The sequence below is a fragment of the Giraffa tippelskirchi genome, chromosome 1, assembly GCF_054371585.1.
Source record: "Giraffa tippelskirchi isolate mGirTip1 chromosome 1, T2T-mGirTip1v1.2.pri, whole genome shotgun sequence".
Classification (NCBI taxonomy): domain Eukaryota; kingdom Metazoa; phylum Chordata; class Mammalia; order Artiodactyla; family Giraffidae; genus Giraffa; species Giraffa tippelskirchi.
Genome location: NC_137275.1, coordinates 48,110,236 through 48,131,829, shown reverse-complemented (window position 1 = coordinate 48,131,829; position 21,594 = coordinate 48,110,236).

The window sequence follows — 21,594 nt, the reverse complement described above, 5'->3', positions numbered from 1 at the left end:
GGAGAGGAATGGAGAGAGACAAGGCACAGAATTTGTTCAAGAAGCCAAAGAAAGGAGACAGAAAGCTAAGTGAAGGCAGTAGCACTGGGGGTAAAGGAAAGGGAAGGTCTGAGGCGCACTTCAGAGAAAGAAGCAACAATTTTTTTTCAACGGGACTCAGGATATTTTTTTGTTGACAAGAATTGATGATGATGTGAACAAGAGAGCAGGGGAAAAAACAGAAACAACAGTGACTAAGCATTTCCTTGACCCACTCCAGTATTCTTGGGCTTCCCTTGTGGCTCAGCTGTTAAAGAATCTGCCTGCAATACGGGAGACCTGGGTTTGATCCCTGGGTTAGGAAGATCCCCTGGAGAAGGGAAAGGCTACCCACTCTAGTATTCTGGCCTGGAGAATTCCTTGGACTGTATAGTCCATGGAATCACAAAGAGTCAGACACGACTGAGCAACCTTCATTCACACTCACTCTAACTACTAGTGTGGGCATGGCCTCCCAGAAGGTCAGTAGATCAATACCTAAGATATCTTTCTGAGTAGGTGGCTCTGCACTCAGGTATCTGTATTTGTTTGGTGGTGAGTATAAGAATTTTCATGCATTTGAAGGTATTAATGCATATATTTCCACAGAAATTTTAAAATGCCTTTCTCTTAGAAATAACTTCTTAACAGAACACAAAATAAAACAGAACAATAAAACTAATTTGGCAGAAATAGGGTGAATACAAAAGTCACTTTACATTCACTGGCAAACCTTGGCAGTCAATCACACATTGCTCAGGCAAATCTATTTTGTTAAACGGAGGCATTGACTATAAATATAGAGGTATTCAATATGTATAATTCCCCCACTAAACTACACCACTATTACTTATTAACAAAAATATTTCTAAAACACTTGCCTGGATATAAAATACTGGGGATTGATCACATACATTAGTCAGACTATATCTTCCAGAAACTCCCAAAATGCAAATCCTTATGAAAGAACCAACAGCCTTCTGAAATGTTTCTTCTCAGTGACTTTGGCACTTTGACCTGACATTTATTACTGACACATCAGAGATAGACATTTTGGGGTTGATTTATAAGTAAGGTGCCTCATACAATCCATCTCAAAGTTTATTGATACAAAATCAAGATGCTAGAGCAATTATTGCCAAAATCTTCAAAAAACAACTGATCAGTTCATTACTTTATGATTTTCATCTATCACAGGAACTTTGGAAATTAGCAAAATGATAATTCTACACAGTTATGCAAATATCCCTTGAGAAGGAGAGGTCTAATGGGTGAATCATACACCTCAAGGGAACCACAAATATTCTTAACTTATTAGTCATGCCTTTATAAGCAATTGTGTACCTGTAAATTTAAAATGATTTTTATTGTGTACTGGAACTTTTTCTCTCAATATGCAACAAGATGATATTAATGAATATAAACCAAAAAATTAGATCATCATATTTGCATTTGTTCCCAGGTTTTGTTAACTTCCATGTATCTCTGTTAATAAATCTTGAATCTACTTAAGTACTCTTTGTAACAGGAAAAAAATTTTAATAACATCAGTGTATTTTTAAAACAGCTTCCAATGTACAGCTGAATAAGTTGGTCCCATTGAACATGAGCTGTTGTTAAACTTTTATTAAAGAGGAAGATACAGCAAAGATTATACCCTACTCAGAATCTTGGGCAAATCAGTAAAAATTATATTTCATATGTTAAACTTATTTAATAAAGAATTTAGTACAATATGTGGTTGTAAGTATCTAGTATAAGTTGTGATTGAGTTTTAATTTGAAGTATTTGATAAGTGTTTCCTGTATATCCCTTCTTTCAGACATGTTTCCTTGTCCCCTTTATATATAGTAGATTTTATATATTCATTTCATAAGAAATCACAAAGACTATACATGGACAGAAATCCACGTATACAAGCAAGATTTTCCACCCTCAGGAAATAGTTAGGGCTGCAGAGCTGGTGCTAAAGTCCCTTCTTTACCTCTTGGTTGTATGACACTGGGAACATACTTAACTGCATTGTGCCTCAGGCTTCCTACTGGTGAAATGGGAATAATGTTAGATGTTGTTCAGTCATTAAGTCATGTCCAACTCTTTGTGACCTCATGGACTGCAGCAATTCAGGCTCCTCCATCCTTCACTATCTCCCAGAGTTTGTTCAAATTCATGCCCATTGAATTAATGATGCTATCTAACCATCTCATCCCATGCCTCCCCCTTCTCCTTTGCCTTCAACCTTTCCTGGCATCAGGGTCTTTTCCAATGAATCAGCTCTTTGCATCTGGTGGCCAAAGTACTGGAGCTTCAGCTTCAACATCAATCATTCCAATGAATATTCAGGGTTGATTTCCTGTAGGATGACTGGTTTGATCTCCTTGTTGTCCAAGGGACTCTCAAGAGTCAACATCATCACAGTTCAAGGGCATCAATTCTTCGGTGCTCAGCCTTCTTTATGGTTCACCTCTCACATCCATACATGACTACTGAAAGAACCATAGCTTTGACTATATAGAACTTTATTGGCAAAGTGACATCTCTACTTTTCAATGTGCTGTCTAGGTTTGTCACAGCTCTCCTTCCAAGAAGCAAGTGTCTTTCAATTTCATGGCTGCAGTCACCATCCATAGTGATTTTGGAACCCAAATCTGTCAGTACTTCTGCTTTTCCCCTTCTATTTGCTGTGAATAATATTAGTACCTGCCTCAGTTTTCTGTGATATTAAATGGGGTGATTGATTGAAAATTCTTTGTAGAAGTGACTGTTGAAGTAACTCTAGGTTAATAAATGTTGGCTATTGTTGATAAGAATTGAACTATGGACACAGGAAGAGAAAATGAGAAGCCTAAAAAGCTAAATAACAGGATAGATAAATTCCTGGTAGACCAAGAAGACCTCTCCATCAAAACTACCTGAGAGCAGAATGGGAAGTCTGCTACCTGAAAGTAGAAGCAAAACCATTTTTTCTTTTACCACTGAAATCTCCTCTGAATTAGAAATAAAAAGTCTGTACTAGTATCATTAGTCCATATAGGAACTCCCCAGAAACTTGATTGGAAACTGGAAAGTGGAAATGACACCTGTACATTGCATCTTGAAAAATTTAATTTCCAAAACTTGAGTGTGGATGAAGAGAAAAAGACCTTTGGTAACAGTTCTTCCTGGTGATTGTATAGCTGTACCAATACTTCAATACAATACAATACAGCAATACCAATAATTCTAACATTTATTAAGCAGTCAATATGTACTGGGTGCTGTATGTTACCTAATTCAAGAAGTATATGGTATTAAATATGTAGTTGTTGTTGTTGTTTAGTCATGTCCAACTCTTTTGCAGCTCCATGGACTGTAGCCTGAAGGGCTCCTCTGTCCACGGGATTTCCCAGGCAAGATTACTGGAGTGGGTTGCCATTTCCTTCTTCAGGGATCTTCCCAACCCAGGGATCAAACCCACTTCTCCTGCATTGGCAGGCAGATCCTTTATGACTGAGTCACCAGGGAAGCCCATGGTAATGAATACATTAATAACCTGTAGTAAAAGTACTGAGGAAGTTTAGGGGAGGAAATTACGGTAGTGTAGCTAATCCCAACCTGGCAAAAAATAAATGTGTGGCTTTTCTCTTCCTATATGGTGATTTACAAGTGGGGGGAAAGTCCAATGGGTTTTCCTCCAGAAAGGACTGAGGCTTTCACCATGTGAGGGTTGGACTGTAAAGAAATACGAGCCCGAAGAATTGATGCTTTTGAACTGTGGTATTGGAGAAGACTCTTGAGAGTCCCTTGGACTGCAAGGAGATCAAACCAGTCAACCCTAAAGGAAATCAGTCCTGAATATTCATTGGAAGGACTGATGCTGAAGCTGAAGTTCCAATACTCTGGCCATCTGATGTGAAGAACTGATTCATTAGAAAAGACCCTGATGCTGGGAAAGATTGAAGGCAGGAGAAGGGGATGACAGAAGATGAGATGGTGGGATGGGATCACTGACTCAATGGAAATGAGTTTGAGTAAACTCTGGGAGCTGGTGATGGACAGGGAAGCCTGGCATGCTGCAGGCCATGTGGTCACAAAGAGTTGGACACAACTGAGTGACTGAACTGAACTGAACTTCCATCTGCAACCTTGGTAATTTTACCTGTATCCAATGATACTGTCAACAGATCATTGAAAATGCTTCTCTTGGTGACAGACTCATCCAATCTAAATGTGAAAGTGGTTAATAAAAGGAGAGCAACCATGATGCTAATCTATGACAACAAAAATTATTTATAGATGCAAGAACATTCCTAGTGTATACATCCAGCATGTTGTCTCACTTTAGACAAAACTAAATGAAAAGCCACAAACTGATGAAGAGTTAGCTCAGTATGTAAGTGCAGTATTGTGATGTACAAGAATAATAAATATTTGATCTTCAGATGACCAAAACATATTTCTCACATATATTTGTTCACTTCCCATAGTTCCTGACCCAAAACCCTTGAAGTTTCCCAAATGAGCCATGAATTTTTGAGCCACAAATTTGTCTTTTATTATGTTAATAAGGTGACTTTTGGACCCCACCTAAGTATGAGGGCTGGTTGCCAGGGGAACCAATCATGTGATTAAAGGGTTGGAACTTTTGGTCTTATCTCCTGACCTCCAGAGAGGGGAGAGTGGGTTGGAGAGTGATTTGATTGCCAGGGGCCAAAGCTATAGTCAGTAAAGCCTGTGTAATGTAGCCTCCATGAAAACTCCAAAGGAGAAAGTTTGGAGAGCTTCAGGATTGGTGAACACATGGAGATTTGGGGAGAGTGATGCCCTAGGAGAGAGCATGAAAGGACCCTGCCCTTTCCTCACACCTTGCTCTGTGTATCTCTTCCATCTAGAGGTTCCTGAACAATAGTCTTTCATAATAAACTGATAATGTAATGAGTAAAATGTTTTACTAAGTTCTTTGAGCTGTTTTAGCAAATTAATGGAATCCATGGAGGAGGTCATGGGAACCTCCAATTTATAGTCAGTTGATCAGAAGTATAGGTAAAACATGGACTTGGACAGGCCACTGAAGTCCAAAGAGGGGGTCATTGAAAGCTCCAGTCTATAGCAGTTTCATCAGAGGTACAGATGATAACCAGAGCTTGTGACTGGCATCTGAAATATGGTGACTGGATGAGGGGGCAGTCTTGTAGGACAGAACACTTAACCTACAAAATCTGAAACTATCGCTGGGTAAATAGTGTCAGAATTCTGCTGAATTGTAGGAAACCTGCCTGGTGTACCAAGTATTGCTTATGGGTGTGTGAGGAAACCACCCCACAGCTAACAAACACATTGGAACTGGTATCAAAATACCCAATTTAGTAAGGACACAGAACAAAGGAATACGATATATTGACTATTAACCTGAATTCGGTTCAGGTTGCTGCAGCCATATGACAGTAGGAATGATTTTGCCCGTACTCAGGGACCAGGATATTCAGATATGTTTGCTAAGTTTCTCTCTTTTGGGTAAGAACAAGGATGCGTAGATGTTTACTTCTAAAGGGTCCATTTTTGTTAGGCTTCAGTGGCCAACCAACAACACTCTGATTGAAATTTGTTATTTTGGTATGCTAAAACTTGTGATCAGGTTATATTCTTGTCCATGCAATCTGAAAGATATTTTGTCTCTTAAATATGAAATTGGGACTTCTTTTTTGACTTTAGAGTTTAATTCTCAGAGGGAAATTTTAATTCTTTGATTCTCAGTATCTAAGAATTTGAGGTACATACCAAATTGAGTTTTTAAATTTTTGATTTGATGCAAAAAAAAAAAAAATTCTAGACCTAAAGTAAAATATTAAGTCAATCATCTGATTAGTAATATGCCTTTCAATTAAGAAGCCTATTGTGCCCTGTGTGAACTTACTATGCAATTCTTAGAATAGCTTAAGAATAATAATCACATAAAAAGTAAAAGCAAATGCAGCTGTGATCTGCTTCCTTAGAAGCTCAGCAAGACACATCCCATTTTTCTTGACTTTTAGTCTACAATTGTTAAACCATAAATAACCTCTCTTTCTTTGTACATTAGCTTTAAATATGCATACTCATTCATCTCATTATTCTTAACCTGCATGAACAGCTGGATTCGTTATAAAAACAGAACTCTCTTTTTCTTCTACCCCAGAATGAGATGAGAGAATAATTTAAACATTTACAACAATATTTAGATGAAACGGCAAATAGGCAAGATGTAGATGCCTTTCTGAGCCTTCTATTCCAGCAGCAACTTGTTTTTCAGTCACAGAATGCTGTGCTCCTCTTAATGAAGCCCAAGTGTTTTGTATTGCTTGCCCTATAATTTTCTGGACAGCGTGAGCCAACAGAGAACTACACACTTCATTATCTTTTCAATAGACCTGAAAATTATTTGTTTAAAAATCTTTCCCACTGTCATTTTTAGAGGTGTTTGCAAGAGTGATTGTTATAGATTTCCCTATAATTATAATTTAAGAGTTGCTTCACATTCATTCTCTCCTATATAGCAGTAAGAAACTGAACTTGAGGTTTAAAAATCACATCTTCTTTGGCTTTGTTTCTTTTCCCAAGAGTAGTCTGTTCTTTATTCATCAATATTTTGGTTCACAAACTACTCCCTTCTCATGAATTCATTATTCCCTTTTCATTCTCATGAGAGCACTTCATAGCGCATCTTCTGAGGAACAGATCGTACCATGCCCTTAATTTCTCTCTTCACTACCCACAAAATCATCACATAACAGTGCTGGAAATTTATCTAGTATGTACAGCATTTCTCCTGATGTCTTTTAATCTTGAAGAAGGCTATCATTCTGGGATCTTTTTTCTTTTATGCCATATTTTGCCCAGAGTACATTTCTAAAGTATTTTGCAATTCAGTTCTACAAATATTTCTACTATTTCAAGAGTTCTATAAAAATTCAATTATGGTCTATATATACAAAATATTTAAACCCTAGCCCAGAGTATCCAGTCTCCTCTTTATTCCGGATCTACACAACTGCTAATGAAAAAAACCAATTTGAAATACTGTTGATTCCTGACATTAATATATTTTAATATCTAGTACATTACTTTTTTTGCTCACCAAATAGATTCCACTTCCTGTTAATCATCTTTCTTTTCCTTATCTTTCCACAATGTGGCAGATAAAAGTTCTCTTCTCTGCCTTAAAGAATTGGCACCCATCATCTCAAATCACTTTCTTTTCCATACCAATTTACACTGAAGAGTTTAAAAGGCAGCGCCAAATCCACCTACCTGCATTAGGATAGCAGGAAGGAATCAGCAAATGAGTAGACATATAAGTGAAAACCTTTTTTCTGATGCTTACCAGGTTTTAATTTTCAAAAAAAAAAAAGAGACCTGTTTGCATGAAACAGGTTTGTGATTTTTTTAAATGCTGTGTTTTATTTGGAGCAGCCTTTATTTATACTACATTAGAATATAATGCTTTATAAAGAATTTGGTGGAATTGGTTCTCAACATCTACTCCATTATCCTCTGATCATCATTTTCAGACTCTCAACAGCTAGAGTTCTAGATTTGATTTAGATTCGGCCACAAGCAAATAAACTCACACGAGAATTGAAACCTGAAAACCAAAACAATGAAAGGCATTTCCTGCTTCTGCTGTTTATTCCAGTGAAGCACATTACAGAAGATTTGGGGGTTTTCTACAGTGATATTAGCAGTAGTCCCACTCTTCCATCTTCATAGGACTGGAAAGCGTGGCACAGATATTTTCTTGATAATGATAATAATAGTGATGATTAATGATAATGGTAGTTACTTGGTTATGATAGTTGATTGTGGTGGTGGTATTAGTTCTGGCACCTGTCGCTCTCTGATTATAGATGAGGTAACAGCTAGTAAAGTAATGCTTAAAATTCTCCAAGTCAGGCTTCAGCAAGATATGAACCGTGAACTTCCAGATATTCAAGCTGGTTTTAGAAAAGGCAGAGGAACCAGAGATCAAATTGCCAATATCCGCTGGATCATTGAAAAAGCAAGAGAGTTCCAGAAAAACATCTATTTCTGCTTTATTGCCTATGTCAAAGCTGTTGACTGTGTGGATCACAATAAACTGTGGAAACTTCTGAAAGAGATGGGAATACCAGACCACCTGACCTGCCTCTTGAGAAACCTGTATGCAGGGAAGCAACAGTTAGAACTGGACATGGAACAACAGACTGGTTTCAAATAGGAAAAGGAGTACTTCAAGGCTGTATATTGTCACCCTGCTTATTTAACTTCTATGCAGAGTACATCATGAGAAACGCTGGGCTGGAGGAAGCACAAGCTGGAATCAAGATTGCCAGGAGAAATATCAATAACCTCAGATATGCAGATGACACCACCTTTATGGCAGAAAGTGAAGAAGAACTAAAGAGCCTCTTGATGAAAGTGAATAGGGGAGTGAAAAGTTGGCTTAAAACTCAATATTCAGAAAACTAAGATCATGGCATCCGATTATTTCATGGCAAATAGATGGGGAAACAGTGGAAACAGTGGCTGACTTTATTTTTGGGGACTCCAAAATCACTGCAGATGGTGATTGCAGCCATGAAATTAAAAGATGTTTACTCCTTGGAAGGAAAGTTATGACCAACCTAGATAGCATATTAAAAAGCAGAGACATTACTTTGACAACAAAGGTCCATCTAGTCAAGGTTATGGTTTTTCCAGTGGTCATGTATGGATATGAAATTTGGACTATAAAGAAAGCTGAGCACCGAAGAATTGATGTTTTTGAACTGTGGTGTTGGAGAGGACTCTTGAGAGTCCCTTGGACTGCAAGGAGATTCAACCAATCCATCCTAAAGGAAATTGGTCCTGAATGTGCATTGGAAGGACTGATGCTGAAGCTAAAACCAATACTTTGGTCACCTGATGCGAAGAGCTGACTCATTGGAAAAGACCCTTATGCTGGGAAAGATTGAGGATAGAAGGAGAAGGGGATGACAGAGGATGAGATGGCTGGATGGCATCATTGACTAAATGGACTTGGGTTTGGGTAAACTCCAGGAGTTGGTGATGGACAGGGAGGCCTGGTGTGCTGTGGTTCATGGGGTCGCAAAGAGTCAGACACGACTGAGCGGATGAACTGAACTGAACACCTCCTTGGGCTTCGCTTGTGGCTCAACTGGTAAAAAGTCCGCCTGCAATGTGGGAGACTTCGGTTCGATCCCTGGGTTGAGAAGATCTCCTGGAGAAGGGAAAGGCTACCCACTCCAGTACCTTGGCCTTGAGAGTTCCATGGATCATGTAGTCCATGGGGTCCCAAAGAGTCGGACTAGAATGAGCGACTTTCACTTCACTGCAGCATAGCTTTGAGAGAATTTACTAACCTGGGGCTTCTTTCTACAATCTTCCATTGAGTCTCTATGCAATTCATATGTGATAAGAAATCCATTTTTGTTTTCTTTGGTCTGCATCTTAATAGTGATCGATAAAAAAACTTGATGGCAAGATGGTTTGAAAGTAACAGATTCTTAAGGGAATGAAAAATTATAGTTGATTAAGTGACCTGGATTAATTTTAAGCTGGCAATATTCCTACTAACATGAGATGGCTATGGGTAGTCTATGACATGCAATGTTAACGGGTTACTTGAATTATGAGAGGTAGTATACGTGATTGTTTGAAGTCATAAATTTTAGAGCTATATAGCTTATGTTTGAATTCAGGTTCTACCATAAACTGGCTCTGTGGTCTGCAGTAAGTTATTTCATTTATCTGCATCACAATCTCCTTATCTCTATGACAGTATTAACTTAAAACTTTGTATGAAGGTATATACATACATATATATATATATATATATATATATATATATATATATATATAAAGTGCCTGGAAAGATGTCTGGAAGGGAGTGCTTTTTGTTTTTTGTAAGTATTATCATTACTATTACTTTTTGGTAGCTGTTATTTGTCAATAATTGTGAGGTCTAAGATTATATCCTACATCCAAGCTAACAAGTTAGCCAGCCAAGTTTTCTGAAAACCAGCAGAAAACATAAGATTCCTGGGTCAGAGACAGTTTTTTACTCAAAGCAATAGCAACAGCCAGCATGTCATGATGTTTGCATGTGTTTCTTGAGCCCCCAATTTCTACAGAACAACCAAAAGAGATTCAAAAAACACCTGCACAGTGGGTTACATTATAAGAGAGGAACTTCAAGCTTAGAGAAACTGAATCTTTTGTAATGGGCAATAAACCTGCCTGACTTATACCTCAGAGAAACATATTATCTTTATCATACTGGGTTGTAAACAACTTGACTGTGCTACTATCTTTATCTTCCAAGCCTGTTTGTTATACAATTGTATTTGAAAAGAGTCTAGGACAAAGACAGCCAGTGCCTTTGCTGACAAGATGTAGTGAAATGTGAGTGACTCATGGAGAATTGTTTCAAAAAGATCTGCCTTTTATTTCTACACCATCTCGGCTTCTGGTAAATTTTTCCATGAGTATATACCACTTTATTGATAAATTTAACTGATCAAGGCTTGGATTATATCGGTTCAGTTTGTCTCACACAACATTTAAGTAGGGCCATCATCAACTCCTATTTCAAGACAGAGGATGAAACAAACCTGCACTCCTGATCATAACCGTGGTCTCCCAAGTTCTCAAACACAATCACTGAACAAATCCCCAAAACCACCAAGAAAGCTAGGGATTTTTCTCTGTAAATTTTTGTATTAACCTCTCCCCTTGTCTTGAGCCATTGATCTATGTAGAACAGAGTGTATTAACAATTGCACAGACTCTGGCTTAACCCTCAAGGGGGCAGTAAATTGAGGATTACCTGAATGTCTTTTTGGGTCAAGGCAGTGTCTTTGATCATTTCAGGGAAAGTCAGGAAACAAACTTCCTACTACCTTTTCTAACTGTATGTCTCCCATTATAGGAATAAACTGTCCTCAGGGTATCTATAAATAATGAGCTGCTTATCTCTCAGGAAACCCCCCCAAATAATCAAGGATAACCTCATTTTGGAAAGAGCTCTATAATCTGAGGGTGAAATGATCTACTGGCAGTGTTTCCTAAAAATACTTGAAGGTCTCTAAAGTACAGTTCACCATGTTTTAAGGAGGAAAAGAAGTTAGTGTCTGGTTTCCCTACAAGAATTATAGTCCCAGAACACATCTGGTCCATTTGGAAAGAAAGTGTGATTTGTAGTCGTCAGGACAGTCCAACTGGGACCTATATAAACTGAGGGGTACAGGTTAACAATGCTTCCAGTGTGGCTGAGAACAGGAGAAACATAAAATGTTTAGAGGAGCAGAAAAGTTATAAATATGAACCATAGCTTCGTCATCAGTTAGAAAACAATGGACAGAAATATTTATTCATAATTTCTTTCTTGATCTGTTATATATAGACATACTTTCTTGCTTTTTTCTCTTCCTTTGGTTCATACTTCACATAGCCTATGGTTGTAGGCATAGGCTTTATGTCATTATAGAAAGTCAATGTAGAATTTTGACTGTACTAATGAATATTGTGGAGAAGAAAATGGTAACTCACTCCAGCATTCTTGCCTGGGAAATCTCATGGACAGAGGAGCCTTGCGGGTTGCAGTCTATAGGGTCACTAAGAGTCAGTCACAACTTAGCAGCTAAACAACAACAAGCCATCGTTGGGGCTTTCCAGGTGGCTCAGTGATAAAGAATCAACCTGTCAGGCGGAGACATGGGTTCAATGTCCTGGGTCGGGAAGATCCCCTGGAGGAGGAAATAGCAACCCACTCCAGTATTCTTGCCTGGAAAATCCCATGGACAAAGGAGCCTGGGGGGCTATAGTCCATGGAGTTGCAAAGGAGTCAGACATGACTGAATGACTAAACAGCAAACAAAAAATGAATATTAACACTGGACCCCTCCCAGAGAAAGTTTATATCACTGCTGATTGTTTTTTTTCCTTCTAGAGACTTGCTGAAAATATTTTTTCTGTTCAGTGATATTTCTTGTTTGGTCGCTGAGTTGTGCCCCTTTTCGGCCACCCACCTCCTCTGTCCATGGTATTTGCCAGGCAAGAATACTAGAATGGGTTGCCATTTCCTTCTCTGGGGAACCTTCCCAACCCAGGGACTGAATCTGTGTCTCCTGCTTGACAGGCAGATTCTTTACCTCTGAGCACCAGGTAAGTCTGTTACGTTTGATATTAGCTTATTGTTGTTTCTATTGTATGGTTTCTTTCTTTTTGTGTGTGTGTGGTAGATTTAAGTATGGAAAGAATACTTTTGGAATTTGAATAGTCGTCAAATGGGTAAACTGACAGTCAAAGACTTACTATATTTTGCAAGTGTGAAAGATAAACATTATATAACTCAATTTCTGGCTGATTTAAGTTTGACAAATCAGATGCAATTCTGTGAGGTTTGGAAGACTGATGCAATCTGAGGAATGTGCTTCTGTTGTTTCAGCTGTTTCTGCTGGTAAGCAGAGTGCTAATGACAGATGATTTTACTGTGGCAATGTTAGCAAACATCCCAGTCACTAACCTCATAGATATTAAAAAGGAAGCAGGGCACAGCATCAATTTTCCATTAAAGACTGTATGTGGCTCAATGTGGTTCTGGACCAAGGAACATCATACTAGCTTCCTGACTGAGGTCTTCTTGATTGTGGTTGTGGTGTTACACATGTTAGACCAGTCATTTCTTAATCATAGAAGAGACAGCAGCCTAGCTGGCCTCATACTAAAGTGAAGATATTGAAAATTTTCCTGTAAGTTTATCTCATGTTCTATTTTACTAACCTTCTGAACAAATCTGTAGCATCATTCTAAAACTCTATAATAAATTATTACCTGCTTAAAATGGGTATAGTAGGCTGTTTTCTACAACTGAAATTTGATTACATAATTGTTTATATTTTTTATGTAGACACCTTTAATGTTTTATAAATTATGAGCACAGCTCATAGAAGGTAAATACCTTTCATGTTCCTGTATATTTTCTTCTAAAATAATCTGCAGTACTTCTAATTCCTTCAAAACTAAAATCAAAATAAATCCATTACATTTGACTGCTTTGAGTTATCATCCTACTCAGGCACTGGATTTTTTTTTTTTTAACAGTTTCTTATTTCAGAAACAGGCACAATGCTTATAAAGACACTTTCAGTTTTTCCATGAGTAGTCAATTACAAATAATTTTTAATAGCAAATATGAATGTGATGGCCACAGCTGCATCTTGACATATGCAATCTTAAGATGTTTTCTGTGATTCTGTTTTATTATTCAGTTGAATAAAAGAAGGCACAACTATCACAGACAATGATGGCAGATTGAATGTTGTTGCCACATCGTCAAGATGAAGACATTCCCCTCTGAGCTTTCAAGTAATATCTGGCTGAAGTCAGTTACCAGCTTTTCTTTTTAGAGACTCATTCAGTCAGGTAGTCTGTTAACATGTATTGAACATTTAGTGTATACAGGGAACTGAAGTCTGCAATAGAGCACAGGAAAAGCAGTTACCAGAACATTGTTTTGAAATGGTGGCACTGACTTGACCATACTCTTTTTTATGACTGAGACTATATGCAGAAAATTAATCAAACAAAGTCTCAGGGCAGCATCTGAGGGCATTCACTTGACTCAGATTCCCGGGGTTCCTTCCCTACTGCTCTGCCACAGAGCATGGCGTTTCATCCTGAACGTTTCCAGTGGATTAACATGTGATATTTGTGAAGTTGTACTAAATATCTAAATAATTTATGCTCATATGAATTCTTTTCAAGGCAAGATAATTATAGAATTGCTGTGTAATTTAATGGAAAGACTATGGAATTTAAAATTCAGAATATTATAAATGTGGTTTTAGGCATGTTTCTTGGCCTTAGCCCCCAAGAAATTATCCAGAATGCAGCACAGAGAGTTAAAGGCATGGAAACCATAAGAGGGCATTTAAGGAAAATGGAGGATAAAGGAGGATGATATAATATATATCTAATGGGCACTCTGGGGCTTCCCAGGTGGTGCAGTGGTAAGGAAACCTCCTGCCAGTGTAGGAGGCACAGGAGATGCGGGTTCGATCCCTCCGTTAGGAAGATCCCCTGGAAAAGGAAATGGCAACCCACTCCAGTATTCTTGCCTGGAGAATCCCTAGGACAGAGGAGCCTGATGGGCTATAGTCTATGGGGTCACAAAGGACTGAAAACAACTGAGCGACTGAGCATACATCCAGAAAGAAAGGAGAAAGAGAATAGAGGAGAAAGATTGTTATTTAAAGAGAGTATAATGAAAAAAAATTTTCAGAACTGATAAAAAGAAATAGTCCTCAAATTCAACAAATCTCATTGAATTTCAATTGAAAGTTTTGAAAAAGATGGGCATAATCCTCATGGATAAGAATATTATATACTAATGGGGAAAACACATATTGAGTAATCATGAGCAACATAAGAGCCCAGTGGTGAGCACAGGGGCATGAAATCAGGCACAAGTGTTCAACAAAGGTGACATGTATTTTCATGCAGAGTCCAGGTCAGTGGGAACAGTGTGGAAATAGTACTAGCTTCACTACATAGAGAGTAGGGTATGCAACAGGACTTCTCTCCTTCAGTGCAATGCTTATTAGCACAATAGCTGAGAAAAGCAAGCAAGAAATAATGTGGAGCTTAATTTTGCCTGATATAATTTTATAGTGTTATCAAACTTTGTCTATGCTTTGCTCAAATCAAATAATAAATTGTTACCTCATATTTCAATTCTATTTTTACTACAAAATTAGCTATAACTCTAACAAATTTAAAGTACTAAAGTTCAATATTATAGAAATTGTAATAATGTATGCTTAATAGCAAGTCATTAATAATGACATCCTGTATAAATACTCATTCTTTTGAGTAGAAAGTGAAATTATAAAATCATTATTTCAGAAATTAGTACTGTACTACTTTGAAATATGCTAATCAAATGAGCTTATATTAGATATGTAGCATGTGATCACTATTCTAGTATCAAAATTTCTTATGTAAAATTCTTTGAATAAAGAAGCAGCAATATACTAAATGCACATTTAGCTATAAAATTTATAGTAAGGTTAAATGGCGAGTCTTATTTTTTGGAAACAGGGAAGACCAAGTCATCAAATCTTGATTGCTATTTCTCTTTAGTCAATTCCAACTTTATTTCATCTATTATGAAAGTGCAAGTGTTAGTCTGTCCACAGAATTCTCCAGGCAAGAATGCTAGGGCGGATAGCCATTGCCTTCTCCAGGGGATCTTTCAGATCCAGGGATTGAACCTGGGTCTCTTGCATTGCAAGAAGATTCTTTACCATTTGAGCCACCAGGGAAGCCCTCAACTATTACAGCTAATATTACTGTTATGAAGCATGCATTATGAGCATAACAGGTAATGAAGATAGGAATGTATTCTAGTTCTATTCTTGGTAGTCAAAGGAACTTGATTTCCCTCATTTACAACATATGTTCCAATTCCACTCCAGTTCTGTTCATCTCTTCACTCTCTTGTTTTGACCTTGTTCCTACAGGTTTGAATCTGTCGATTGTTTGTAATTGTCCTGTAATATTATTTGTCTGAATAATTTCTGTTTGATGCTAATCATCAGTCTCTTTCTAGTCCTGGATCATTTAAGATAGGAAACAAAGAAAGCAAGACTTCTAACTCCATAGAACATCCTTTGAAGCCTCAGTTCCTCTGTTTCTGAATCTGTTAGATTTTGACTTATATTTGGAATCTAAAAAAAATAAAATGTTTTTAAAAGCTGAACTTACAGTAATTGAAAGAGAATGAGGGTATCAGAGGCTCGAGCATGGTGGGAAAAGGGAAATAAAATAAATAAGAGTAATGGTTGTGAGGGGCTGGGAGAGGGAGTCATGAGGAGCTACAGGTTAACTGTGGCTACAGTTTCAGTTTTGCAAGATGAGAGGCATTCTGGAGATAGTGGTGTGATGACTGCACAACAATATAAAAATGTACTTAATACTGATCAACTGTACACTTAAAAACTGTCAAGATAGTAAATTTTGTTGTGTATATTTACTCCAAATAGGGGGCAAAGGCACTTATGGAATATCCCTCTGCTTGTGATGAAAACATACTTGTTTTCACTTTTCCAATAAGTTTAAAAAAAAAATTAAAGAATTCCAAACATTTTTCTCCTCTGGTATAGATTCAGTTGTCTGGAATGGACTGGACTTTGAAATAAGCTTTAGGGTGACCCTATACAGACTCACTGTGAAATCTTTCTGTATGTTGGTTTAGGGGACAGGCATAACAACGTTTCAATACTGATAAACTCTTTCATTGTTCTATTTATCTGGTATTCTATGTGTATTTTAATTAGAAAGTAAAACGAGATTTCGAACAGTAAGTGCATGAGCAATTCAAAACTGACATGCTTCAATTATCAGTTTACATTTTTTCATTATACTACATCTTAAGACATGATTTAGAAATTCTCCATATTGATTTTTATTGATTCATGGGAGAAATTTTGTAACATTTCAATCATTTATGGAATAAACTATTTCACAGAAGTGAATTTTCCAGGTAAATAACCCTAAGCAATTAAGCTCCAAATTTTAATTAAGCTTAGAATTTTAAAAATACCCATTTCGCTGGTTTCTTAAGCCAGAACACTGGATATAATTGAAAATTTTCTCAAGGGGCAATTCAGGGCTTTAGTGCTATTTTTACTGCTTGCATCTGGTTTTCAATTTTTCTAGTTTTCTATCTGTAACTGAGAACTTCCAAAAGTTAATACTGGCCAAAGAATATAAAACCTTTTCCATCTGAGTGCAGCAGTCTTCAAGAACTACCAATTTTTGAATTTTACTGCTTTGTCAGCAGTTTCCTTGATTTTACAGTTGAAAGGTGAGGCAAAACTTCTAAGAAAACCCTTTGTAACCTCTGTTTTCTGAATTGTTGAGGGCAAAGATGACATAAATGCTTTCATTTATAGGATGTTTTAATCTACACGAATTTGACGAAGCTTGGACAATAAATTGATATTGGGGAAACTAGTGAGTGGTGTTGAAGAATGTGATTTTATACTGGCTATAATTTAACTGAGATGTGAATTTGAAGGTTAAATATTCACCTCATTATTTAAGTTGAACATACTTCTTTTCAGGAAAAAAGTTTAAAAAATATTAGGATAAATAATTTTTAAAACATTTAATTAAAATTATATGCTGAAGATGACAATTAGAATGTATCTTTTTAACATATATACTCACATTGTTCATAACTAATTCCAGGTCTGCAGGGTACAAATTAAGATTAAGACTAATTATAATTAATTGATTACTTTGGCCATCTGATGTGAAGAACTGACTTACTGGAAAATCCACGATGCTGGGAAAGATTGAAGGCAGGAGAAGAAGGGGATAACAGAGAATGAGACGGCTGGATGGCATCATCAACTCGATGGACATGAGTTTGAGCAAACTCCGGGAGTTGGTGATGGACAGGGAAATGTCATGCTGCAGTCCATGGGGTCTCAAAGAGCTGGACACAACTGAGCAACTGAACTGAACTAATTAATTGATTAAATAGTAAAAAGAATGAATACTTTATTACACAAGGTTTGACAGCTTCATTTGAATTCATTATATTATGTAAAAACCTAACTTGTAACATTCATTAACTTTATGCTTGTTTTTTCTTTATTAATATAGATTAAACTAAAAGCTACAGAAAAAGCAAGCAGAAGTCTCCAAAAAAGAAACAGATTAGAAAAAGTCCATGATAGGTTTATAAAATGAAAACGTATTCATTCATGGCTATAGAGTAGAATTATTTGGGGAGTTTAGAAAATTTCTCATAATCCCTCCTCTCTCAAGATTCTGACTAGGGTAGAACCAGTGTTTTTGAAAAGTCCTCAGGTAATTTTAAAGTGTGGCTAGGGTTGAGAAATACTGTAAGAGAACTTAACATACTAATAAAAATTGCCTTGGTATTTTAACTTTCTGACATTTAAAAGCATTTAATTTCAGTGATATTAGCAATAATAGCAATGATTGAAAGAAGAAATAATTTCCATAATATTGCATTAAATTAAGGGAATAGATTCAACAGGAAAGCTGCAAGATTTCCGGTTAACAAATGGAATGATGAACTTGAGTCTATCTAAATAAAAGAAAATCATTTATTTTATTTAAGTTTCATGTAAATGTGACACTTTTTATGATAGAAGGGAGCTAATTATCTGGGTGAACTTTTATGTTTTCCATAGCACCACTTCCTTAAAGTGTTAAACAGATCAATGTTAACTATTCATAATCCTCCCCCCTAAAATTTGAAAGGAGATTTGGACTTTTCCTCTCACCCTATAACCTTTTTATTTTAAAAAGAAGGTTAAGAAACTGATAACATTTAAAATCACTACTACAAAATATTAGTGTTATATCCCAATATAAAAAGTCACATTTACAGTAAATTCAATTTTTGTAAGCAAACATGTAATTGAATGATTAGAGTACAAAAAACCCACAATTTTCAGATCAAATATATTTAAATTAATTTTAATAAGTACAAAAAAGATAACGTTTAGCATTAATCGGCATGTGATTAATTAGGAATTTTTAAACAGCAAGCATACTGACACATTTAAATAAGGTCAAATTATTTTACATACAAAAAATAGTAACTTTTCCCAGTTACAGCAAGGTCACAAATTACAAATATTATTAGCTCTAGAATTACTTTTTTCAAACCAGAAAACCTACCATACAAGCATATTGTCACCTTAAAATCTCAGATTAATGAATGCTCAAAGTTTAGTTTTGGAACCTTGTCATGCACTCTCTATGCATGTAGTTGTATTATTAATATGTAGCGAGAGGAAAACATTCCTTTCCATTTTGTTTTTTACTTTTCTGATTTAGCAACTAATATGAAGCTTTCTTGTTTCCTTGCGTGTGACCTCTAATGGGAATATTTCATGAAAGTTCACAATCCTATTTGGAGCACCCTAAAACCTGAATTTTTATCTGCTCAAAAGAATCTTTAAAAAATTAGATAACAATAAACTTGAAATCAATTATGGAGCAGGTGTCCAAGATCTACAATCAAGCACTTATCCATGGATGGTAATGTTTAATTCATGAAAATTGTAACTCAAAGTTCAGTTTCATTTAGGTCTTTCCAATCATACGTTAAACTTCTTCACATATTATGCTGGGTTTGAAACACAGCCAACTGCTTCAACTACTGTGTTGAGTATTTAAAAATAAATAACTGGGGACAAATCTTTAAGTCATCATCCTTAAAGTAATTATGTGTCTAACACCTTCGTTTTGCTTTCTTAATACCATTTGTTTTCACAAATCAATTTTGTTGGAATTACAGTTATTTATCCAATAATATAAGCCTGCTTTGGCAGCATGTTGTGGTAAACTAAGTCTTACAAACAAAGCATAAAAAACAACTTTTTATACCAAGCTAATTTAACACAGTTCCAACACCAACATTTATATGGTATCAGATTTGACTTCTTTCTATAAATAGTAATTTGCAACAAACTGATGAAATCAATAAATAATCCTTGAAGTCCAATGGCTTTTAATATCATAGAACCAATAATATGGCAAATAATGTCTCTCCAACCCCTAAAATAACTGTCATTTTTTTTTTTAAGAAACGAGAAAAATAAAGAAGTGCTTAGTATTTTGTGTGCTTAATCAACTTCAATCTTTTTTTATACATTATTATACCTACAGACCAAAAAAGAAAAATGCAATATATTCCCAGAAACTAAATTAAACCAATGTTAGGGAATAGCTACTTTCAAAAAAAATGGATTCCTAGTTGCTTTACAATTCAAAAACGATAGAGAACTAATCAATCACATATACAGATGACTTGTTATTTGCAAATGATCAACAGGATATTAAATATAGTAGAGGCTTTAACAAACTCCCATTGAGAAACTTGAAATTCAAAGATTTTTTATCTTATCTTACAAGCACAATTGTTATATTATTTTAAATTTAATGGCTCAAAAGAGCCAACCAAAAATACATCAGAAAAATGTTTACACCTTTGTAGAAAGGATATTTCTAACAATATGTGGGGCTCAAGACTAAATTCCAGTGAATACATTTGTTGGATCTATTGAAAAAAAACTATTGTATTGACTAAATTAATTACCAATTTAAAAAGAGCTACATTTGGAAGTACATTCATTATAAAAGAAATTGTTTCTAATTCATAAATTTGTTTAAATTTCTCAAAATATTCTTTCATACTTGGAAAATACGCACACACATACGCACCCCTATTTCTAATCAAAGCTAAGGCCTTTTTAAAGGTTCTTTGAGAGTATTACTATAAACTGACACCTAAACTTATTCCTTGGCATTTCCTACTGGCAATCTTAATTTATGTATTAACTTCATCATAGAGAAAGTGATTTGAAGTGGGGTATATATTATAAGTATTAAAAAAAGTTCTTTATATAAACTGGCAAAATAGAATATTTGACCTAAATAAGATTGAAAACTATGATCTAAATATGTTGAATAATTAAGAATTTTTGAGAAAGTGATATAAACTTATAAGAAATATATTTTAATTACCTTTCCAAAATGCCTTTCACATGAACTTAATCTAAGTATTTTAATCATGATGCTTACCTTGATAGACTCATGATTGTTAAATATCTCTGTATATACTTATATATGTATAATTTCTCATCTTTCTTAGGACTTAAAAAGGGAAAGTGCCTCATTAGGTTTAACTAGCAATAAACATTTTTCAAGTGGGTTTTTCTCTTTGAATTTTTTTCCCTTTTTTTGAGGTCTTAAATTTGTTTTTGAATTTGATGAAAATATGAGTGTATAAATATTAATGAAAAAGATTAGTATCTTTCATATAAATGTTTAAAATGCAAGATTATGGATATTAAGAGTTTTATTAAATACTGAATTTCATTTTTAAAGCATGAATTCAATAGAGAAAAATATCATTATTTGTCTTATCCATACTGTTATGAGTGATTTTGATACAGTGTCTCTGGTCTCTAAGTATGCAAATGTTAAAAAATAACCACACCCCTTCCCAGTTTTAATTTTATGCTTCTGATACTTTGGATTAAGAAGAGGTAAACCCAAGGTTGCCAGAGACCTAAATTAAAAGGAAAATAAGTGCATTACAGGGTATCAATCGATCAACTCATAATTTGAAATTCTGATTCTTTCTATAGGCAAAAAAAAAATCTGAGAATTCCTTCAAAAATATGCAGATGGATATAGGAATGCCAGAAGACTAATAGCAGGAAAACCAATATAATAAAGCTATTAATAAGGTCCCAAATTTCAAATGAGTCATAAATATTTTGGTATTTCACAGGCACTGTCTGAGTATAATAAGTATGAAGCATTTGAAAAAAAAAATTTTTTTTGATAGATGCTGAAGAACCATGACTTTGCAGAAGGTGGACCTGAGCTACTTCCCTTATCCTCACATTAGAATGATGACAGGCCATGTCAAAGTACAGCATCAACAGACTCCATACAGCTTTGGGGCCCTTCTAGGATCTATGACGTCATGGCAGAGTTGAGTTCCTTCAACCAGCAATATGA